Source organism: Phodopus roborovskii, unplaced genomic scaffold (assembly GCF_943737965.1).
Source record: "Phodopus roborovskii unplaced genomic scaffold, PHOROB, whole genome shotgun sequence".
NCBI classification, from domain to species: Eukaryota; Metazoa; Chordata; class Mammalia; order Rodentia; family Cricetidae; genus Phodopus; species Phodopus roborovskii.
Genome location: NW_026126515.1, coordinates 10,995,398 through 11,019,137, shown reverse-complemented (window position 1 = coordinate 11,019,137; position 23,740 = coordinate 10,995,398).

The following is a 23,740-nucleotide window of genomic DNA, read 5'->3' as shown; positions in this document are numbered from 1 at the left end:
TGAGTGAGTAGTACCCCAGGCTTGGGGCATATGAAGGACTCCCATCTGCCTTGTCACCAGTGCTGGTGCATCTAACATCTCACATATTGTCCAACTAACATTGCTTTATTTATCTGCTTTCTCTGCTGACACACTTTTTCTCTAGGTTAGGTGTGGGAGGAAGAGGCTATGTGTAAATATGCAAAAAAGAGAAAATAATGTAATAGTTGATATAGTGTAATACGGAGGTTTATTCTGTCAAACTAAAAAGGACATGCAGTTTTAAATTCAGGCTTCACATGAAATTTTATAGAATTTTAGAGGACAGTTTAGAGTAAGGTGGATGCTTAGAAGTTTCTAGTTTGTTCCCAGTCCCACCACAACATTCTTTAGGATGTAGTCAGTAGTAGTTTCTGGGTTCTGTCTCCTCTCTTGGACTCAAGGTGCCACAAATAGTGAAGCGAAGGGAGAACAACAGGTTGCAGAAGCAGGGACTGGCTACATTTAGTCAGAGGAATGGCCAGAACAGGACAGGCTGTGCGGATGGAGCCAGAAGTGTGGCATGGAAGCCTAGAGCTGAAATCCTACACCAGCCCCCTGGAGTCTTTCCATCTCCTGAGGGAACAGGCAGGTGCAATGCTGATCTTGGCACAGCAATGGAAAGAGCACTCTCAGTGGACAAAGATAAACAACTTGCAGTTTATCAGAGCTAGAACCCCTCAGAGCAGTGACCCTCAATCTTCTTAATGCTGAGACCCTATAATACAGTTCCTCATGTTGTGGTGACCCCCAACCATAAAATTATTTCATTGCTATTTCATAACTGTAATTTTACTACTGTTATGAACTGTCATGCAAAATATCTGATATAGAACTCCAATGAAAAGGTTGTTCAACCCCAGAGGGGTTCATGACTCAGGTTAAGAGCCTCAGTCACAGAATGACCTACACATGGAATGAATGATCCTCAAAATGCCAGAGAGGAAGTTGTGTCAGGAATACTCAGGCAAGGACTCTCAGATAGGGATGCCCTTGAGTGTGAAGCCCCCACTCAGAAAGAATGACACAGCAACTTTACTGACTCTCAGACAGGGATGACACAGGGTGTGAAGTCCCCATGCAGAAGAAAGGACACAGCACCTTTATTGTTTGAATTGCTAAGAGTAGCCCTCTTCTCACCCCATGAGATTTCTACAAAAGACAATAAAGAAGGAAGTGAGGGAAAGAAACCTTATTCTTCCCAAATAGGAAGAAATAGTAACTGAGCTTATAATACCCTGTATTTCATATTTCATTGATTTTATTTACATACCCATGCCTCAATTGTTTTCACTTGTACTTCAGTTGAACAGGGGTTTATAACTGTTCTCTCTCTGCACCTATTTATAATATGTTTCTAGGGCTCCTCATAGCTCTAAATCATATGCTTTCTCTCTCATTCATGTTTTATTGTATTTTCCCCCTTTCCTAGTCCTGCCTCATTTTACTATACAATTATTATTACCCTTAGCACTAAACAATTACAGGTTATCTTTCCCTAATCATTATTTCTGTACAACCATCTCTATACCTTATTGAAGGCATATTGGCTGTCAAATCATTGTACCTGTGGCAATAATCAGCTTCCCCACTAAATAGAACTGGGAAGCATGACTAACTAGATACAAATAATCATGAAGAATTCATGTAAGATAAAGCAAACAACTGAAAAATGTAGGGGCATAACAAGAATAAGGAATAGGCTATATCCATCTCAACAAAGAACAAAACACAAGAAGGAAACACAAGTATGAAAAACAAATCACTAGGATATTTTAATAAGCTTGCAACTTTCTAGGACTAGAAAACAAAGACAGTAAATTAGCTAATTTACTGTCTTTATATATATATATATATATATATGATCAATGGCCTCATAGAGGACTCAAACAGATAAAACGGGTTGAAGGTATCAATTTATCAATCGGACAAGAAAGTCAACAAAGTGGATAGAATTATCATCATTGGAAAGGCAAACATCAAGAGGAAAAACTCAGCAAGGAACCTGAGACTCTAAATGAGCCAAATAGAAGTGCTGGGAATGAGATAGTCACATGATAAAATGGAAATACATCAGAAATCACCAAGTTTAGAAATAAATTCCAGGGTAGAAGTCAAGGAAAGGCTTTAACATATTCAGACATATATGGAAAGGAAGAAGACTAATGAACCTGACCAAACCTCAAAGGTGTCTCTGATATATGTTAGAGACTAAACCCAAGAATCCTTAGAGCTATAAAATTCAAAGGTACAGGCAACTTATTCAAATAAATCACAGTAGAAAGTTTCCTAGGTGTAAAGAAGTTGACACTGAAATACAGGAAACATTTAGAACTCCAAAGACAGAGAGTAAGTATAACAGAGACTGACCATGATACCGAATACTCAAAATGTCAGAAATATAAAGCAAAGTAATGATATCAAAACTTGTAACAGAAAAATATCCTATCCATAAACACATTGCAATATAAGCTCTCTTCATCAGCAAACCTAAAAGCCAGGAAAGCATAGAACAATATATTTCAATCCCTGAAAACAACTGCCAACTAAACAAAGTTATCTTGTAAATTATATGAGAAATAAGGGCACTATAAAACAAACACAAATTAAGACAAATTATAATAACCAAACATCATTGTAAGAATGTACTTAAATGAATGCTATGCACAGAGGAAATATACACACAGTCTTGTCCACAAGTGAGAAGAAGAGGAGGAGGAGGTGGAGGAAGAAGAGGAGGAGGAAGAGGAAGAAGAGGAAATTTCACGAGAGGAATAAATGAAGAGGGAGCTTTTAATAATTAATCATGTCCATCACAGTAAGCTAGGAAATCCTCCATATTCACAGGGTCAAAGAACAGACCTAGCAATAATTGAACCAATCAGAATAATAACCAACAAAACTATAGGAAATAATGAGCTCCTCCCAATAATAAATTTATATGCGAATGACCTCAACTAGCTATTTAAAAGATGCAAAGTGGCTGAGTTGATTAAAATGCAAATGTAAACTATCCTTTGTAACTAACAGCACCAGCAGCAACAACAAAAACAAAATTGCTCATGGCAACGATATCTACAAACTGAGATTCAAGGAATGAAAGTCTACCAAATGAAATTGAATACAAGCTGGCACACCTAACTTAATAACTGATCACATAGACTTTGAAGCTCCAACCAGAAGGAATACAAAGGGCTACTTATATTAATAAATGGAACCATTCTAGAAGATGCAAAGTCAACACTAATCTGGGAAAAGGAGAGAACCAGATAAATTTGGGCAGGAGGAATGGAGGAGAGGAATGAATGACTCAAAGTATAATGACACAAAATAAGATACTGTGCTAAAACCTACTCCCTATATTAATATTAGAAACTAAAATGCTTAAAATGAATATATATTGATAGACCAATATGCAAACTTACAGTACCCAACTTTAGCATTTCAAGAAGTTACTCACACTGAAAATCAGCAAAGAAACTTGAAAGCTAAGCCATTACACAGAGTAAATGGATGTAATGAATATCAACAGCATATTACATCCAACAGATGCAGAATACATATTATTCTCAGCAGCCCACAGAACCTAACTGATTCCATTATGGGCCATCGAGTAAGTCTTAACAAATTAGAAAGGACGGAAATTATTTATTGTATTGCTCAGATCAAAGTGGAATAAAAATAGAAGTCTAAAGCAAGTCAAACCACGGAACTACTCAAATACTTTGAGACTGATAAATACATGTTTCAATGAACAGTGGGACATTGAAGAAGCAGGGAAGATTTTTTTAAAAGTTCCTATAATCAAATTAAAACAATCACATAACTTACCAGCACCTTTGGCATACAGCTGAGGCAGTCTAAGAGGCATATTTCTAGATGTAAGTGCTTACATTAAAAATAAAGATCACAAATAAAAAAGCTAAGGATACTTTAAGCTTCTAGAAAAATTGAAACAAATGAGCCTTAATGAAATAGAAGGCAAAAAGTAATAACAATTAGGGCAGAAATTAATAAAGTAGAAAGAAAAATGTATATAGAATCATCCAAATACATAATTGGTTCTCTGAAATAATAAACAAGACCAACATACCCTTAGACAAATTAAAAGAAAGAGAATAAAGACCTAATTAATAAAATCATAAAAGTTGGGTATTAAAAAGATAGACATGTAATACAGAGATCTGTTAGGGAATACTTTGAAAGATTATAAAGCAAAATTCAAAATTTCTCAGACACTTAAGGATTGTCTAACACCAATATTTGGTAAAATGTCCCACAAAATAGAACAGAAAGGAACCCTGCCAAACTCATTCTGTTAAACCAGCATTACCTTTATAACAAAACCATATGAGATCATAAGGACAAGGAAAACTATACACAAAATTTTCTGATATCCACAGATTACAAAGTTTGAGTATTATACTTGTAAAACATTAAGAAGAGGCTGGAGGAGAAAGATCAGTGGATAAATTTCTTGATGCACAGACATTCAATAAGTGAATTGAGATTTCCAGAGCCCATAGCAAAGGTAAGCATGGTAATGCATGTCTGCAACCCTGGCATTGCAGGAATGGAAACAAGAGTTCTTATAGGCTACCTGCCCAGCCATGTAGCAGCTGGTGAGATCAAAGTTCAATAAATGTCTCTGTCTCAAAAGTAAGGTATTAGTAACATCCTAGTACCATTGTTCCTGCCCATATGCACATGGGTGTGGGTCATAAAATTGGGAAAAAGAATGGGTATGAGGTCCTGGGGAAAGTGGAGGAATGAGGAGGTAGTTGGTGGCTATAATCAATACACATTGCTAAAAATAAGTCAAAGTAAAGGAAGATATCTGATATTGATCTCTGCATTCCACAACATATGCATGTACAGATAAGCACACCTGCACACACACACACACACACACACACACACACACACACACACACAGACACACACAGAGAGAGAGAGAGAGAGAGAGAGAGAGAGAAATATACACTGAGAAGATCATACTTCACAAACAAGCTGATTTCATCCTGGCATTGCAAGTTTAGTTCATCATGCACAAATATATGGAATACAGCATATAAATAGACTTATGGAAAGATGTTACATGATCATTTCAGTGGACACTGAAAAACATCTGGTATAGCTCACCATCTTTTATGAAGCTTGTTCAGAAGAAACTAGGGATGGGGATAGCTCAACATAACAAAGGTTATAGATGGCAAACTTATGGCTAACACTCTTCTAAATGGAAGAAAATTCAGAACATTTCCATTAAAATGTGAATTGAGATAAGCCCCTCCCTCCTCATATGTATTAAATATAGTATAATATAGGCAGTAAGACAAGAGAAATACATAAACAGGATACAAATAGAGAGGTTGTCAAATTATCCTTATTCGTTGATGGTATAGTCTTGTTTTGAAAAGCCACTAAATTCTCACTAGAAAGTTTTTATATCTGATAAACAAATTTAGCAACGTACCAGGAAACAGCATGAATATGAAATAGGAAAATTTATTCCATATACCAATAATAAACTGGTCCAAGAAAAAATAGAAAACAACAAACAAGCAAATAAAATAAAACTCAGAATAAATTTAGTTACTGAAGTGAAAGACATCTATTATGAGAACATCAAGACAGCAAAGAAAGCAATTGAATATGAAAAACTTGATCATGGATTAGCAAAATTAATATTGTAAAAAAAAGCTATGTTACAAAAAGTAATCTATGTGTTCAGAACAATCACTATCAAAATATCAATGGAATTCCTCACAGAAATAGAGGAACACCTAAGTCCCTGGGTAGTCTAAGGAATATTCAACAGAAAGAATATCACTTGAGATATTACAATATTTATTCTCAAATTATTCTGCAATCTTGGTAACAAAAGCAGTATAGTGTTGGAATATGTAGACCAATGGTACAGAATGAAGGAAAGACCTAGAGTTATGGCTACAGCTGCACACAATTTTTGACAAAGGTGTCAAAACATTCAGTGGAGTAGTTTTTTCCACAAATGCTAGAAAAATTGGATATTTACATTCACAAGAGTAAAATCAAATCTATATTTATTATTCATCATAAAAATCAATTCAACATGGACCAAAGACCAATCAGTATAAAACCTGAAATTTTAAAAATCCTAGAAGAAAACTAAGGGTAAATAAGGGAAAGTTTAAAAGGACTCCAGTAGTAAAGAAATTAATCCCCAGAGTTGACAAATGGGATTATGAAAATAAAAATATCCATAAAGTAGTCCTATTCAGCTGTGAAACATATAAACCACAATGACCAACATCGCAAGATATCCTTAAAAGGTGTGATAGTGGCATTTGTGTTTTGGTGTAACCAAGAAGCTGTCTAATTAGAGTTAAATTTCACTCAATAGGAGGGAGTATGTGCCTGATATTATAAATCTAGCCAATTTAGCCCATGGCTGATTGTTGTGGAATATTAGTTTAAGAATGTGCTGTGTTTGTTGATGCTGTGGAATATTTGTTTAATGATGCAAAGATTTGTTGCATTTTTTCAACCCTGGCCATGTTACTTTGCCTGCCTAAAACACCAGATTGGTCCAATAAAGAGCCGAACGGCCAATAAGTAAGTAGAGGAGAGAAATAGGCAGGCCGGAGAGCAGAGAGAATAAATATGAGGAGAAAGCTAGGGAAGAGGGAGGATAGAGAAAAGGAGAAGGAGAGGAGGATGCCAGGGGCCAACTACCCAGACACACAGCTAGTCCCAGAGTAAGAAGGAAAAAATGATAAATAGAATAATAAAGAAAGGTAAAATGCCCAGAGGCAAAACATAAAGAGAAACAAGATAATTTAAGTTAGAAAAGCTGGATAGAAACAAGACAAGCTAAGGCTGGGCATTCATAAATATGAATAAGTCTCTGAGTATTTATTTGGGAGATGTGTGGCAGATCCCCAAAGAGAAAAAAAAAATAAGAAAAAAACTACAGTTGATGAGGTCATCAGGGAACCAATGGAGAACCTACTACCACTACTTTCTGAAACCAATGTAAAGGCTACCTGCATTCTGGATACCCATTTTCAAATCCACAGATAAACTGTAGCTCTTCTTCATCAAAGAAGCTTCATTTGCCACAATTTGTTGGAATGTACAGAAAAGCAGACCATAGGGTACCATGTCCCAGTTAATGCATCTGTAATGCCTAAGGCCCAGTGAACATGACAGGAGAAAAGATGAAAAGATTGTAAGAACCAAAGGACCTCTTGCTGCACGATTGTGTCTTCTATATAGGATAGAAACTGTACTCCCCCCCCCACCTCCCTGCTGTGAAATCTCAACAAAGAAAATCCTAGTTGGTTTGTGTGTGTGTGTGTGTGTGTGTGTGTGTGTGTGTGTGTGTGTGTGTGTGTGTGTTTCTGCATAGGTCATGAAACTGAAAATAGGACCACTGGGTCAGCGAAAAGAATTTTAAGAAGAGAGTAGATTGGAATGCACGTGACAGGACACAGAAGTGAGGCTACTGGAGAGTAGGAAGAGAACCCACAAGAGCGTTCAGGGAAAACAGAGGTGGGAATTAAGGGATGGGAGGGGATATGAAAGTGTTGTAATGAAACCCATTCTTTTTAATACTAACTTAAAAAATAACATAACAACATAAAAACTCTCAAGTGTCATTTAGTCACAAGTGACTAAATCACTAATGTACTAAACAATGTAGGATATTTTCAACTGTGCAAAAAATTACATAGAATAGCACTGTCTAGTTTCAAACAATAACAAAATTCATTCAAAAAATAAATTAGAGGAGGCCTATTCTGGACAAAGGGACCTTAGAGATAACCAACGTTTCTTGATCAAAGGTCCCTTTGTACACTGATAGAACGGTCAAAAGTGCATATACTTTCTTACAGAAATATTTAGCATATGGTTTGATGCTTAACAAACATTTACTAAATGGAGATGGTAGGATGGTTAGAAGCTCCAGTGCAGGGGGAGGGTGGTCAGCATGCATGTGAAGGGGGAGAGACAGTAAGAGGGAGAAAGGAAGAGAGAGAGAGGAAGGAAGGGAGGGAGGGAGAGGGAACTGGGATCAACATGTAAAATAATAATAAAAAAAAAGATGAGGAAAAAAAAAGCTCCAGTGCAGTGATTTGGAGTCAGAAATGTGCATTTCTCCCTTCAAGGTTGTATGTGACCCTAAATCAGTGATAATCCTGAGCTTCAATGCTATTTCTCTAAGGTGAGGTTCCTAGATTCTTCCTCTCAGGTTCTTGCAAGAGTACTTTTAAACGCTACTTAAGAAAGCAGTGAGTTATGAATAAGCAACCTAAGGAAACAGTGGACATCCCATATCATAGACAGTTGATCTTATAATTAAAGGTTGGGTAGAAAGTTTCCAAATAGAAATTAATAAGGGTGAAGTTACATGTGCAATTGCTGTTGCTGAATGCTGAAACTCTGGCTTAGGGCAAGGATCATGACTCACTAGTACTTATGTTTCCATTTCCAGAAGGATCTCCTATGGAATAGGTATTCACTGTGTGATTGAGTGGACATATAGATGACTGACAGGTAAGAGGTGTGTCATATAAGATTCAGAAATGGAAAAGCTTGTTTTTTTTTTAAAGTCTACTTAGCACAATTCAATAGAGTTTTTTAAGGGCTATCAAAATCCTTACTTTTGCTAACATTTTGGTGAGACACATAGCACTTAACTCAGAGAGACAGACAACAGCATGGAATGTGGCCCCGGGAGCAAAGCTCACTCTGTGTGATTGGAAGCCCCATATTCTGAATTAGTATAGTAGGTAGTAGATGAGACAAGGATAACTGTAAAATGATAAATAATAGTGATAGCATAAAGGAAGCATAAATACTGTGCCATTAGGCTTTATTTTCTCATATGCAGACTACTGGTTAATTAAAACATTTTTCTTTGGTTCCACAATCTTGTTTTGATGTTTTTAAGGAAGTAAGATACAAGGATTTGTCCATTGAGATCTTTAAAAAAAAAAAAACGAGGCATGAAGCTTCCATTACTGCTGTTACTGTATGAGGAAACCAATCATATCTGGATGCATCAAGTTTAAGACAACTCAGGAGAGTAGAAGGAACAGAGGTAGAGACAGAGAGCATAATTTTTCAGGCCTATTTGTATCTGGGGACAACACATATCAATATCAATGAAGGATGTATCCTGGTGACTAGACGGACATTATCCAGTTGTAACACTATGACTATAATGTCGTGTGTGTGTGTGTGTGGTGTGAGTATGAGTGTGTGGGTGTGGGTGTGGGTGTGTGTGTATATTGTGGGGAGGAGAGGAAAGAAGAGAGATCAGAAGAAAACCAAAAACCAGTTCAAACCACCTCAGTGTGATCAGGGCATCTTCATGGATTTTCATCATGAGAGCAATGGAATCTGAGCTATTATACATGGTTATAGCTGTGATGAGACTAAAATTATTGGGGCAGTCACATCATGGGAGCAAGGAGATCAATTACCCTCTCAAAAATTCTAGCTTATATGGAAAGCAACCCATTCAAGTACAGAGAACTTGCGTGCACATTATTGTTGTCAGAGATTTGCCTTTTCCTAGCTCTTCATAGGTACTTGGAGAAATTGAATATATTCTGAGAATGTGAGTGAGATAAATGTCTACTTTGTCTGAGAACAGTACTTTAGTCTTTCATGACTTAGGGCCATCCTTACAGGTTTGGCTGTCTACATGAAGAAGAAAAGGATTCATGTTATTATTCCCTAAACTATTCCCAGAAACGAAAGGAAGATCTCCTTTAGGGTGCTTGTATAGTTCTTTGCAAAGATATAGTGGGGAGCTGGGGGACAATGTCATATGAAAGGGGTTGAAGAGATATTGGAGTCACATGAAACACATGGCCCATGGGTGGAGAGAAAGATTCCTTGCAGGAGTTGCGGGGTGGGGGTGGTAATTTACTATCCCAACTCGAAAGCACTTTGCAGATTTAAACCACAGAATCATGTGAAATTTTCCTCTTCCTTGTCAGCATAAAATATACTTGATAAGGTCAGTGAGTGTTGGGTATGAATAAGTCTTTCTTGTGTTCTGGGCCCCCTAAAGACTTGTCTTGACCTGCAACAATAAAACCATCCATTCCTAGCTGAATAAAAGAAACAGATCTGAGCAAGCCTTCTCATAATTTTGATTTGTGGGTGTCAGGCACGACTGTGAGCTCCCGCCCTCATTATAAACACCATCTCTAGAGGAGATGAATGTTTTTAAGTTTTATAGTCATGATGCAGTCATGCTTTGAGATCATCTGAGAAGCGCTGTAGAAGCACAAACTATTATGACTATCATTATAGCAGTAATGACTATGATTATAATGCAGCTAGGGGGAGCAGAGATGGAATGGTAGTGAGGGACCAGTGTGGTTTGCCTTCTATACATCTGGATAAACTATGTAGTATATAACCAGGAATATGCATTCATGCATGCCTCTCTGTGTGTGTGCGTGTGCATGTGCGTGTGTGTGCTGTTAATAGGGGAGCATGTGTAAACACTGACATGGCAATACTTGAAGAGATGTAATCTAATATACCTTTGTGAAATTGTTCAGAAATGATTCTTATCCATTTTGCTTAAAACATAAGCATAGATTGGCATTGCTTGCATGTTAACTTGCAATAAGACTTTCCTGAATATCACACTTCAAATGCAAGATTATTTCACAAGTCATGGATGCAGCAGAACATTGTAATATAAAATGATTTTTTTTAATCTTAGATAAATACCTTAATTGTTCTGAGGCACAATGGAGAGGATGTGAAAGAAAGCCTACAATTTAGTACTGTGTCATTTTGTTCTGATTTCTGTACTTTCTTCCTTAATCATGATTTTTGAATGTCCGTGGCTCTGAATATCAAACACTCAATCAATCGATAAGCATTTATGAAAGATACATTAAATGCCAAGTGGTATTAATGGAATGAATGTGATTTCTTTCTTGTCTTAAGGTTTTACACGTTGATGATGCAGTCAGACAGAAACATTGATAAGATAGTGATACTCAATTGAATAATAACTAATGCAGTCACTACTGCAAACAAGGGGGCCCTACAGCCATTGTGTCAGAACAGGTGAGAGAAAAATTCCAAGTTCATTTAGACACTTGGAAAGATCTCTCATCTTTGAAGCCTTAATACTTGTCATTGTTTGTCATGACAGGAAATGGAGTGAAAGAGGGGTCTGTAAAACTCTGATAATGTGTGTGACACTGTGATGTGTCCATTCCATGATGGTGTAGCCTGTCTGCAAGCAGAAAACACTGCTCTTTTGAAGTAGTGGGGAATGTCTAGTTATTTGCTTGGAGTTTGAGGGAATCTTTGTGGTTAAATAAATTGACTTTGAAATACTTTGTAAAAGTTTTCAAATAGAGGGCCAGAGTTGCATATTCTCTTTTGGGTGTGGTTCTAAATAAAGTCTAAGGGAGAGCAAACAATTACAGTGACCACCAAACTTATTACTTCTTTACTAGCAAACTGGATAGGCATGGGAAATTTTCAAAGGCTCCTGAGGTTTGAGAATTATTCCAGGCGAGAGAAAAAGGGGCAAGTTGGGAGAGAGTGCCTTTCCTCTACTGTGTCAGACAGGATGTTTCAGCAGAAGAATTCTGGTTCATTGTTTTGGACACATGGTTCTTCAGTAATTTAACTCATGGCTCTCACAAGTTGTACTCTATAAACTGTTTCCTCTCCTGGGAAAACTATAAAGTCACAGACTTTTAAGGTTATAGAGTAAAGAAGCTCATGGCTGTAAGTTCATAATTTCAAAAGGCTAGGGTTTGGCTGTGTATCAGTGCAAAGACAGCTAGGACTATGGGTTCATAATGCATCTTTAATGGGGAGCCCAGTCTGCCTGCATGTAGATCTGCTGGAACTTTGTGTACATGCACATGTTTTCTGGCAATTACAAAGAAGGCTTAAATGAAACAAGCCCAACTTCACACCAGGCTTGAGTCGGAGAGTCTGGGGCCCAGCTGTTCTATTCTCTCTGCCAGGAGAAGAGAAGAGCCTTTAAATTGAACCTGAAAAGATAAAGCCCAAGAAATAAAACTTAACAAATAAACAAAGAGCAGAAGATTAATACCAAATCATCCTTGTCTCCTAGTCCCTCCTATCTCCTTTCCTATTGGCCAATAGTGCTTTATTCATTAATCAGTATGAGAAACATATTTACATAATGGCATCTCCCATCATCTCCCCACCCCTCTCAGCCCGCTCTTCCTTTCTCTGTTTAGAAAAGGGCAGGCCTCCAATGGATATCAACAAAGCATGTCTTAACAAGTTGCTCTAAGTCTAAGCACCTCCCCTTGTATTAAGGCTGGCAAGGCAATCCTAATCCTGTATGAGGGATAGGTTCCCAAGAGGCAGCCACAGCATTAGGAACAGACCTGCATCTGTTCTTAGGATTCTCACAAGCTATACAACTGTCAAATATATATAGAGGGCCTAGGTCTGTCGCATACTGGCTCCCTGGTTGTTGGTTCAGAATCTGAGTTCCTGTGAACCAGGTTAGTTGTTTCTGTGAGTTTCCTTTGATGTTGTTGACTCATCTTGCTCCTACAATCCTTCCTCCCTCTTTTCAGTGGGATTCCCCAAGTTCTGCTGAAAAACTCCGCATAGTGTGGACCTTCACACTCTGACTTAGGAAAGGCGACACACCCCAAGTCACTCCTGAGAAGCGGTCTTGATGTAAAAGTATGAGGTCTTTTATATTCCAAGTGCACTGGGGTCCGCAGTCTTACACCACACAGGGGTAGAGGACTGAGGACCCTGAGTCCAGAACTGATACAGCTTTTATAGGGTTACAGCAAAGCCTGCACATCGTAAACCAGTCATCTCATAGCATCAGGAGCCCACGTGGTGCGGACCAATCAATTTAAACCATCCAAGCCCGCACTTTATAGACCAATCAGTTTTCTATGGCCCTGGAGGTTTGCATTTGTGCAGGCTCCTAAGTGGGTTGACAAATGGCAGTTAGGTTAGGTCACTGGGATGGGGGTTTCACAAGCAGTTTACAAAATCAGGTAAGTATCAAGGAGTGTGACCTTTTGCCTATTTACTGGCTGAGGACTGGGTCTGGAATTTAAGGTATTTTTAAGGTATTTAGAATTTTTAAACTTCTAGCTTCCTGGGGTCATTGGAGAGAGTTAGGCTGCATTTTTCCATTCTTACACTGCCTAATGTTTGGCTGTGGATTTCTGCCTCTATTTCCATCAGTTACTGAGTGAAGGCGCTCTGATAACAATTGGGGTAGTCACCAATCTGATCACATGAAATAATCAGTTCAGGCCATATATCCACTCTTGCAAGGAGTCTTTGCTAGTATCATCTTTATTTATTCCTGGGAGTTTCCCTTGCATCAGGTTTTACCTGACCCAGAAATGTACCCCCCTATTTCTAATCATCTCTTTCAAACACTCTCCCCTTCTAGACACCCCCAATCTGGTCTCTCAAATTCCCATTCTTCCCCCAAGCCTGCCTAGGAAATCTCTTCTATTCCTCCTTCCAAGAAGATCTCTGCATTCCCCCTTGGGCCCTCCTTGTTACCTAGCCTTTCTGGGTCTGTGGATTGTAGCATGGTTATCCTCTACAGCTAGTAATCACTTATGAGTGAGTACATTCCATGTTTTTTCTTTATTGGTCTGTGTTACCTCACTCAGAATGATTTTTTTTCAAATTCTATCTATTTGCCTTCAAATTTCCTGATGACATTGTACCTAATTTTCTTTATTCTTCCTTCAGTTAAGGGGAATCTAGGTTGTTTCCAGGTCCTGGCTATTACAAATAAAGCTGGTATGAACATAGTTGAGCAAGTATCCTTGTGGCATGATTGAGCATCCTTTGGGTGTATGCCTTAGAATGGTATTGCTGGGTCTTGAAGTAGTTTTCCAATTTTCTGAGAAACTGTCATATTGATTTTCAAAGAGGCTATACAAGTTTTGACTCTGACTAGCAATGGAGGAGTTTTCCCCTTGCTCCACATCCTTTCCAGCATAAGCTGTCATTTGTGTTTTTATTTTAACCATTCTGACAGGTGTAAGATGGGATCTCAGATTTGAATTTTCCTGATGATGAAGGATGCTGAACATTTCTTTAAGTGTTTCTCTACCATTTGAGATTCTTCTGTTGAGAATTCTCTGTTTAGGTCTGTGCCCCAAGAGGCAATTTTCTTATTACTCCAAAATTTTGTCAGGAAACAAAACAAAACAAAACAAAAAACCAGTTTCTTCATGGTGAAATAACATGGGATTCATAGAGACATCAGCCAAGATGTGAAATCACTCTGTCTCACCTTTGACTTTTCAGATGATAGTGGCCTCAACTAGATGCCTGCATGTGATTCCACTGATAACTTCTGACCACAGGTACCACATTAAATGGTTTCATATTCATGATCTCATTAAGTCACATTTTATGAAATGACTAAAGAGATTTATGAGATTTATGATTTTTTTTAAAACCACACAAGTATAATAAGGCAAAACTAAGACTAACATTTCCCAATCCGAGGGTGAAGACTCTTATGTATTTGTGGTCAGTCTTCTGATTACGCTACCAGGCTGCTTATAGCTTGCAATTGTCAGACAGATAGGCCAAATCATAGACAACATCTCTCCTATTCATCAGGACCTTTGTTCACTGGGTTCAAGCCAGGGTCTGCCCTACCTAAAATATGTTCCAGTATTTTTCTTTAATTCCATGTTTTCTACGTGTGTGTGTGTGTGTGTGTGTGTGTGTGTGTGTGTGTGTGTGTGTATTCCATTTGGGTTTCATGGGTCTTAATATATACTCTAAGTGACTAACTAATTCTAGGCTTTGTTAAACACCAGTCACAAGAATTAACAGTCCATTAGCGTACGATTTTTAGTGTTGTTGTTAACTATGTATCTAGTTCACTAGAAAATAGCTGTCAAATAAATATGGCTTACTCAAAAAAGAACCAGTTAGGTATAACTCTAACATATGTCTCAAGTCTGTGAGATTTCCTCCATGATCAGATTCACCATGATAGTTCAAGCTGCTGCTTTGGAAAGCAATTCTAAACCTCTTGAAGCTTTGCTGTCTGTGTCTCCTGAGAATTTATAAGTAATATACATGACCCACCTTGGACCTAGTAAGTCATATTCTATATTTTGGCTAGATGCTGAGAAATCCACCAATGCTTTTCTAAAGGTAGAGGAATCTTGTTCTGATGCCATGGACATTCTATACTTTCCACTCTAATACCTTCCTTGAATTCATTGTGATGTTTTAAATATATATGAGTTATCATACTATTTCTTCATCTTAAAGCTTTTACAAGGACTTTGTGTCTCATTCATAACTAAATCTTAAACTCTCTACTATAACTTATGTATCCTCTATAATCTGATTGTTGTCTACTCCCAGACGTACTGACTTCCTTTCAGTAGATTTGACTTTATTTCCCATAGGCTCATTCTTCTTATCCTTAAGTGATTGTTCTAAGACATTGTACCATGAACATAAAGTGCACCATCTTCATGAGATCAGTTGTGCCTACATGCGAGAGTCTATTACTATTGGATTCATGGACTGTAGTTGTGGACATCCTTCCTAGATGAGGATTGAGTGGGGTCTTTGCCTTGATTGCACATGGCCTCAGGAACCTAGGAATGGATAGAGTTTTTATCCTTGGAAACAGGAATCCATGTTGATGGTTTTGTGGAGGCATTAACCAGGCTGGGTAAGTATTTTCCAGTAAGACTCACTCCAGCTCTTGATAGTAATCCCTCATCCATTCTCTGCAAAGAAGCCCAACAAATTCACTAGTTCTAGAACTTTGGTAGAATAAACTTTGATTTGTTATTGAGAACTTTGAAGATGGGTAGATATTGTTGATACCCCTTCAGTGGACAAAACTAAAAATAATGGTCACCTTATTGGAGAAAATTCATTAGGTATTTTCTTTATTGTGACTGTGTTGGTTTTCTTCATACTATTTTTCTCCACTTTCCATTATTTTACTTGTTTATTTAAATTTAAGTTATTCATTACCCCTCCCCCAACTCTGTCAGAATAAGACACATAGATTTTCTTTAGCCTAATACCAAGGATTCTCCATACCTGCTGAACAAACAAGTAAACATTCTGTGGTTAGGATTTGGATTTTTTTAAAGATAGAATTTAAGAGATGTTCTTAGTGGTTACAATTGTTAAAATTGTTATTACATTTTTGTCATTTGACCTGAAATATTTTCAGTGGATTGTTCAGACTTCAGAGGGCTTTGTAATAGCAACTTTTGGTATCAACAATGGAGTAAATATTTTCATTACTTCCAAATGTGAGTTAGTGAGGGAGTTCTCATTGGACTTCTGTAACCAGATAACATTGTCTTATACCAAATTTCTAGCTCTGTCCTTAATGAAAACCAGAATAAACTGCTACAGGTTTAATTGCTTTAGTCAAGTTCATGGGGAGTATCCTGGACAAGTTTTCTCTTTTATTTCCTTGTGTTTTATAAGAGTGCAGGAAACTATTCAGAGGTAATGACTTTATGAGCTGGTATCTTAAAATATTAAGCCACAATGATGGGTAACTCAGAGTCAGAGGAAAAAAAACATTGTAGTGATACATCGTTGCAAAAAAAAAAAAAAAAAAAAAAAAAAAACAGATGTAATAGGGGTCTGTATGTTTTAGATCTGGCATTATTCATCATGAGAAGCAGGTCCCAAGTTAGACAGAACACATGTACATTCCAGGATGGCATACTTCTATTGTTTCTTGGGTGCCATGAAGTTTTTGGCTTTGGTCAATCCAGACATGTTAAGGATCAAAATGATAAAGCAGACAAAGGTTGCTTAAGAAAGAGTAAACAATCTAGCCATGTGTTCTGGCATAATGAAATTCTATGCCAGAAGATTTAGTAAGTCAAACCATAACTTATAGCCCTGATATGTATGTATGTATGTATGCATACATACATGCTTGTGATAGGATATAAACAAGGCTTGTTTCAGAACTGAGGATTTGCCTTCCTGTTGGCCAAAGTCATTGTTAGGTCTTAGCCATTGTGTATCAGGCTGTCATAAAGTTTACTGAATTGTACCCTTCACTTATGTTTTTGTGTCTCACAACTCAAAGTCTGTAAAAGAACTAGACTAAAGATTACAAATGCATGTCATTTTACCCAGGGCACATGATGTGAAGTCTCACTGAGAGAACATGGTAAATTCATGTATCTGGTGGTGACATTTTTGCTCTCTTCACCATGCCTGGACATCTAGGACAAAAACTACATAATTATTTAGGTTCTAACATGAGGCTTGAATTGTGTTCTCAAGAAACTCCAGGACAAATTTGTATGATATTCTAAGAGTGGCTGTGTTTGTTTCTTGATCTATTGTCCTCTGATGGTGTTTAGAATGGCTTGACATGGTTGTAAAAACCACAAATTTTGGGGGGCCATCCCTGCCAACTTACTCAATCAGGGTCTCTAATGTAATAATCTTGATTTTTTTGTTAATTTATCTCAATAAAAGGCCAGTGGAATGAAAAATAAAACCCAAGAACAGCAACAAAAGTCTCCATTTTCAAAAGTGTTCCAGAAGATTCTCATGATTTCTACTGTTTGAGAACTACCAGATCTCATTAAAGTTAAGCGTGCTGTTTTTCATTTTTTCTTTTCATAATATGCTTTAAATAGAAATGGAATTTAAAACAGTCACCTTTAGAATGATTTCATGGATCAGCAGCAGTCTTGCAAACTACTTTTGGCTCATCAGCGATGATGCTAATGAACATTACTCCATAGTTAACCTTTAGAGACATCAACATTTGATTTCTGCTGGGCAGTGACTAGTCACAGGATGAAGGCTTATTTTTAGGCACAGTTTGAAAGGCAGTTTTCTGCACAAGCATGTGAAGGAGAAAGGGAATTCAATAGAAGACTACTCCATATAATCATTCCTTCATATCGCAGGTCAAGTGTTTGTGGTGTCCTTGGATGAAGAGGAATCTCTCTTTTTTTCTGTGTGTTGTGAAATGCTTTTAAAAATTAATGTCTTTTTCTAATGCAAAAAGATAGATGGTCAGCATACTGAATATTTTCTTGTGTTTCTCATTTATTTATTTATTATTTATTTTTATAAATGTTGAGCAAAGATAAAAAATTTCCATTCGAAAACATTCAGCTAGCTATGTGGCATGTGCTCATGATCTCAACTACTCAATAACCTGACTCAGGAAGGTCAGAAGTTCCAGGCCATCTGGGCTATATAATGAGACATTGTATCAAAAATAAAAGAGTTGGAGATAGAGCTGAGTGATAAAGCACCTGCCTATTATGTGTGAGGCCCTAGGACACAAATAAAATCAAAAGCTAAAACAAACAAAAATCCCAGACAAATGTGAAATACCATAACCACCATTAGAGATTCGGTGTTGACTTTCGCCTTCATGGGTAGAGATTGCCTGGTAGTCACTTTAACTAACCTATAACACTAAACAAAACATCCGAGTTCAGTGTCACCATATGACAAATACTGATACCAAGAAGCAGGACCTCATTGAGTGCTTTCATTATCCCTTTTATTTCTAATCCCAATACTAAGCATTTTTCAGGAGTAATGAGCAAATGGGTCAAGACCAGGCTGGAGAAACTCACAGAAACCAAAACAGCTGACATAAATAAGGGGGAACTCATGCCCCCTCCCAGACTGATAGCTGGGAAACTAGCATAGGACTGACCCAGAGCTTCCAATCCTGGGTCGGTTAGGAGGACTGGGCAGTCTATGGGGGCTCTGGGAGTGGATCAGTATTTATCCTTACTGTACAAATGGACTTTGGGAGCCCATTCCACTCTTTCAGTCTAGACACATGGGGAGTAGACCCTGCTCCAAATGATGTGAAAGACTTTGATGATCCTCCAGTGAAAGCTCCCTGGGGAGCAAAAATGGTATATGATGGGAGTTGGTAAGGGGCAGGGGAGGAGGGGAAGGAGAAGGAACTGGGATTGACATGTAAAACAAGATTCTTTCTAACTTAAATAAAAAAATAATAAAAAAAGAATAACTATTTTTCATGATGTCATTTAACCTACATTTTCTATCAGTATATGGGGTTATTTTAGCATATATTAGGTTATTAATTTTTTTAAAAAATGTAGAACCTTTTATTGAAAATAGATTCTTCTTTCATAAACCACATTCTGACCAGTTTCCCCTCCCTCAACTCCTCCAAGTTCCTTCTTACCTCCTTTATGTTAGATTCTTAAATGCTTTAAAGATTAATTTTTTATCACAAATCTTCCTTACTAAATGTTTTCTTTGGAAAAAAAAAGAGCAAAACTTTCTTTTGCTCCTGGTAATTTATAAATGTACAACTTCACTTTCAGTGAGGATAACAGTCTAAGTACAACCTGATTCATTTCCATTTTCCTCCATATTTTTTTAACCTAGAAACTACCCATGATACTATCTGAGAAACTTCTGGTATAGTCAGGATTCATTACGGAATAAAGTACAATTGTGTACTAAACAAAGCACTGTACAGTACAGTATGATACAGTACTGTATTAAAACAAGACATTGAGCATTTTCGCTAATGGGAACGATGTGAAATGTTGGTAAAACTATAGTGGAATATGTTGTGTTGTAGTTCGATGAAGCCATTTAACAATATTGTTTTATTTTATGTGTATGATTATTTGCCTGCATATGTGTATGCTCACCAGATGGATGTCTACAGAGAAAAAACAAGTGAATCATAGTCCCTGGAACTAGAGTTACAGATGATTGTGAACTAACATGTCGGGGCTGAGAACTAAAGCCATGTTCTCTGGAAGAACAGTCAATGGTCTTAACCACTGAGCAATTTCCAGTTCTTACTGGAGCAACATTAAGGCACAAACACATGAAGCTCACAGGGATTCCACAGCTTTTCCATTTTAGTAAGGGCTCTGGCTGTTATTACTGACCAGGGAGCAAATCTATAGTCTATAGGCTGAAAGAGAAAATAATCATTGCAGGATGAAAAGAATATTGTAGATAGAATCTAATTGTAGATAGAATCCTTTGTAACCAAAGGTAATTTATGGAACTTCACTAACAGTCTACATCTAAGTTAATAAAGGGATGAAAAAAAATTGTTCTTCTAGAGTTGTGGCGAGAAGTTAAGTAAAGTTAGAAACATCAGGCTTTGTTTCTAGGCACCTCTGAAAATTCTAGCACATAACACTTGTTTGGTCCATGGTCTTTCAACATGATTGGACTGCAATGAACCTACAAAAGGCACTGAACTGAAAAATTAAGACTTCTAGGTCCATTTTCCATGATTTTAGTTTTTTATCACAAATCTATTCTAATTACTTAAAAATTTGAAAATAGACATCCATTAAAATAATTTGCTTACTCCCATAATTCAAAGACACATATAGTGGATATTGTTACTGGCAGTCCACTTACAATTACACTCCCTCCCTAGTGGCTATTTCAATGTCTTGCACAACAGTTGGCCAACTGGAGATTTGAGCAGCTGACCTTTGCCTAAAAAGACAAAGTGGCAGAATTCCTTTGTGAAATTTCAACAACTGGTTTAGAATGAGATCTAGCATACTCTCTTGTTTGTTTATTCTCTTTGCTTTCTTGGGGCAGATATTTATCCACTCAAATTTTCATATATTTCTATGGTAGATGTCAAAAAAATCTATAACAGATTAAGTCCAATATCAATGAAGTTAATCATTTTGAAAGACAATCTTTGTTAGACTTTCCAAGCATTTGAACATTAAAGCTGTTTCTTCTTCCTTTCCCCCTGCCCCCATCTTTCTGCTTTTAGAGTAACACCCTGACAAAGAAAAGAATTAGGTGTGGAAGAAACTGGGTTGATGTCATTATTTCCATCTCCTTTTCTTAGAATAAAGAGTATGCTTCTGTTGTCCTTGAGAAATAGGTAAATGGTTCTAGCTTTGCTGCTCTGGTGATTGTGGGAATGAATTGAGATTTTCCCAGCTTGTAGCTATGTTTCAGGTAGAAATATACTTTTTGTGTCTGTATGGGAATGACAAAAACAGTGTGTATCTAATAGTAGCAAATATTCCTCTTGGTCTAAACTGGAAACTAAACAGAATTGATTTTATTCTATTAAAATTTAATTTAACTTATTGTTGTGTGTATAATATATACAAACAAGAATATGGGTGTGTGAATGAGGGTGTGGAAGTCTAAGGAGTTGGTTTTTCTCTCTTCATTGTGGGTTCCAGGGAATGAATTCATGGCATCAAACTTAAGTGACAAGTGATTTTACTTGCTGATCCATTTTACAGGCCTGACTTTAATCTTTTAATTGTAGTACTTGATTTCACAAACATTTCATGTCTCAGTTCTTAATCACTCTAAACAAGGTTCTTCAGAAGAAAATCTATAAAGGCAAAAGTCTCTAACCACTAAAACATTTGTAAATTTTCTTTCTAAAAACAGACAAACTATATTCTCCAGAAATTCAGCAACATGAGTTAGATAAATGGGGATTATTCATGTTCTAGAGCTCACCTTGTCCTCATTACCATTTTCCTCAGTTTCTGTACCTATGCACATAATGTCAGTAATAACAATTGTCTGAGTCTTAAATAGGCTCATAAGCATGCAAGAAAAATATCATTGACCAACCAAAAGCAACTGATTGCACACCTCTCAGACACTGGTGAGCCTTCTTCTCTGCCTTTGCAGAAAGACTTCTTCAAATCAGAAGAAGCTGGTGTTTTACTCTGTTTGACTCTAGTGGTAGGTGATTTACTCTCACTGCATCTTAGTTTTATGTGAATTAAATAAAATGTCAGTCAGCCTGTTCAGGACAGAGCTTGCCATCCTGTAGGCTTTCTGTATCACTTCTTTCTTTTTTATGATAACCATCATGTTTACTTAATTCAGCACATATAATAATTTCTTATTTATCACAATACCGACAATGTGGCATTTGTTTGACAAAGATGTCATAAATACCCATGCTTTTATATACATGGGTAAAAAAGCCAAGCATTTTATTTCAAAAGAACTGTTTCATTGAAGTTTTATTTACCTTTAACAATAAACATTTATTGGCTTTGGATTAATATTATAAATGGCATAGAAGGGATAAAAATTAAAGGAGTTTAGTGGTCTTGGATTAACAGATTAATCAAATAACAATCCAGATATCATAGTAGAACTTGCTGTATTTAAGTGTACTAACAACGCTCTAAAGATAGCTCAGCAGTTAAGAACACCTTTTGCTACTTTAGAGGACTACCTTTAAAGCAGTTCCAACCACCTATATGATGACTCAAATACATCCATAATTTGGCCTTTAGGAATCTGACACCCTCTTCAGACCTCTGTGGGCACTCAAAAGGTGCTCATGCTTGCATGCTTGCAAACTAAAATAAAACAAATCTACAAAAGTATGCTAACAAAGACACAAACTCTGAAAGTTTATTTATAATTTGAAATCAAAGGCTAACATGCTTAATATGCAATATACTCTTAACAAATCAAGTTGAAAAGATATGACACCTTAGTATAATAAGGAAAGAACCCCAGAGAGGAAATAGTTCACTGTCCTGGTTAGCTTTAACTGTCCACCCATCATAGCTTACAGTCACCTGGGAGGGTAGTTTCAATGGAAGAATTACTCAGAGCAGATTCAGACTGACCTGTGGGCATGTCTGTGTGGGATTGTCTTGATTATTAGTTTATATAAGAATGCCCACATCGCTACGGGTAGTATGATTCCTGGGTAGGTTGTCTTGAGTCATACAAGAAAACAAGCTAATCACAAGCCTGTCATCCAGCAAGCAGCATTCCCCCATGGTTTCTGTCTCTTGCCCTTATTTCTCTTAGTGATGAATGATTAACTGAGGAAAACAGTTTTATCTTCTAAATTGAAATCAGTCATGGTGTTAGTCATAGCAAGGGAATGAAACTAGAACAGAAATTGGTATCAAAGAAGTAGGCTGTGGCTGTGATAGATCTAACTGTAAGCTTTTATGCTTTCGACTGTATGGGGAAAGAATGTGGAAGCATTTGGTACTTTGATGGGAGATGTCATTCTGTAAATAGGTTTCTCTTATTGGTTAATGAATAAAGCACTGCTGTCCAATAGGAAAGCAAGATAGGCGGGACTAGGAGACAAGGAGGTTTCAGGAGGAGGTAAGAGGAAGATTCAAAATGTAGGACCTAGAGAACAACTCTGAATCTTTTCTCTGGTAGATAAGACCATATGGAAATACTTTGATTAATAGAAATTGGTTAATATTTAAGACAGAGCTAGCCAATGAGTAATGGTAGTAACAGGCCAACAACATTATATCTAATATAGTGTCTCTCTGTGTTATTTGGGGCTGTGTTATTTGGCGGTTCTGGGACCAGACAGGTTGGCTGGAAAAACCACTTGTAACAGTACATGGTTGGAAAAGCTGTTGTGTGCTATAGTTGAGCTTAAATGTTAGATTTTGTGGGAGACTGGAAGAGAAGAATGCTTAGAGAAATTCAGTAATAGAAGCTTGGGTTATGTGATTTCATAAGGAAGCAGACTATCTAAATGTGGGATGGGGATGTTAGTGGGGCTTGGCTAAGGATCTTTGTGTACTTGTTGATCTCTCTCTCTCTCTCTCTCTCTCTCTCTCTGTGTGTGTGTGTCTGTGTGTGTGCGCGCGTGCATGTGTGTGTGTGTGTGTAGTCAGCTTTGACTGATAGAGATCAGCACCATTTAAGT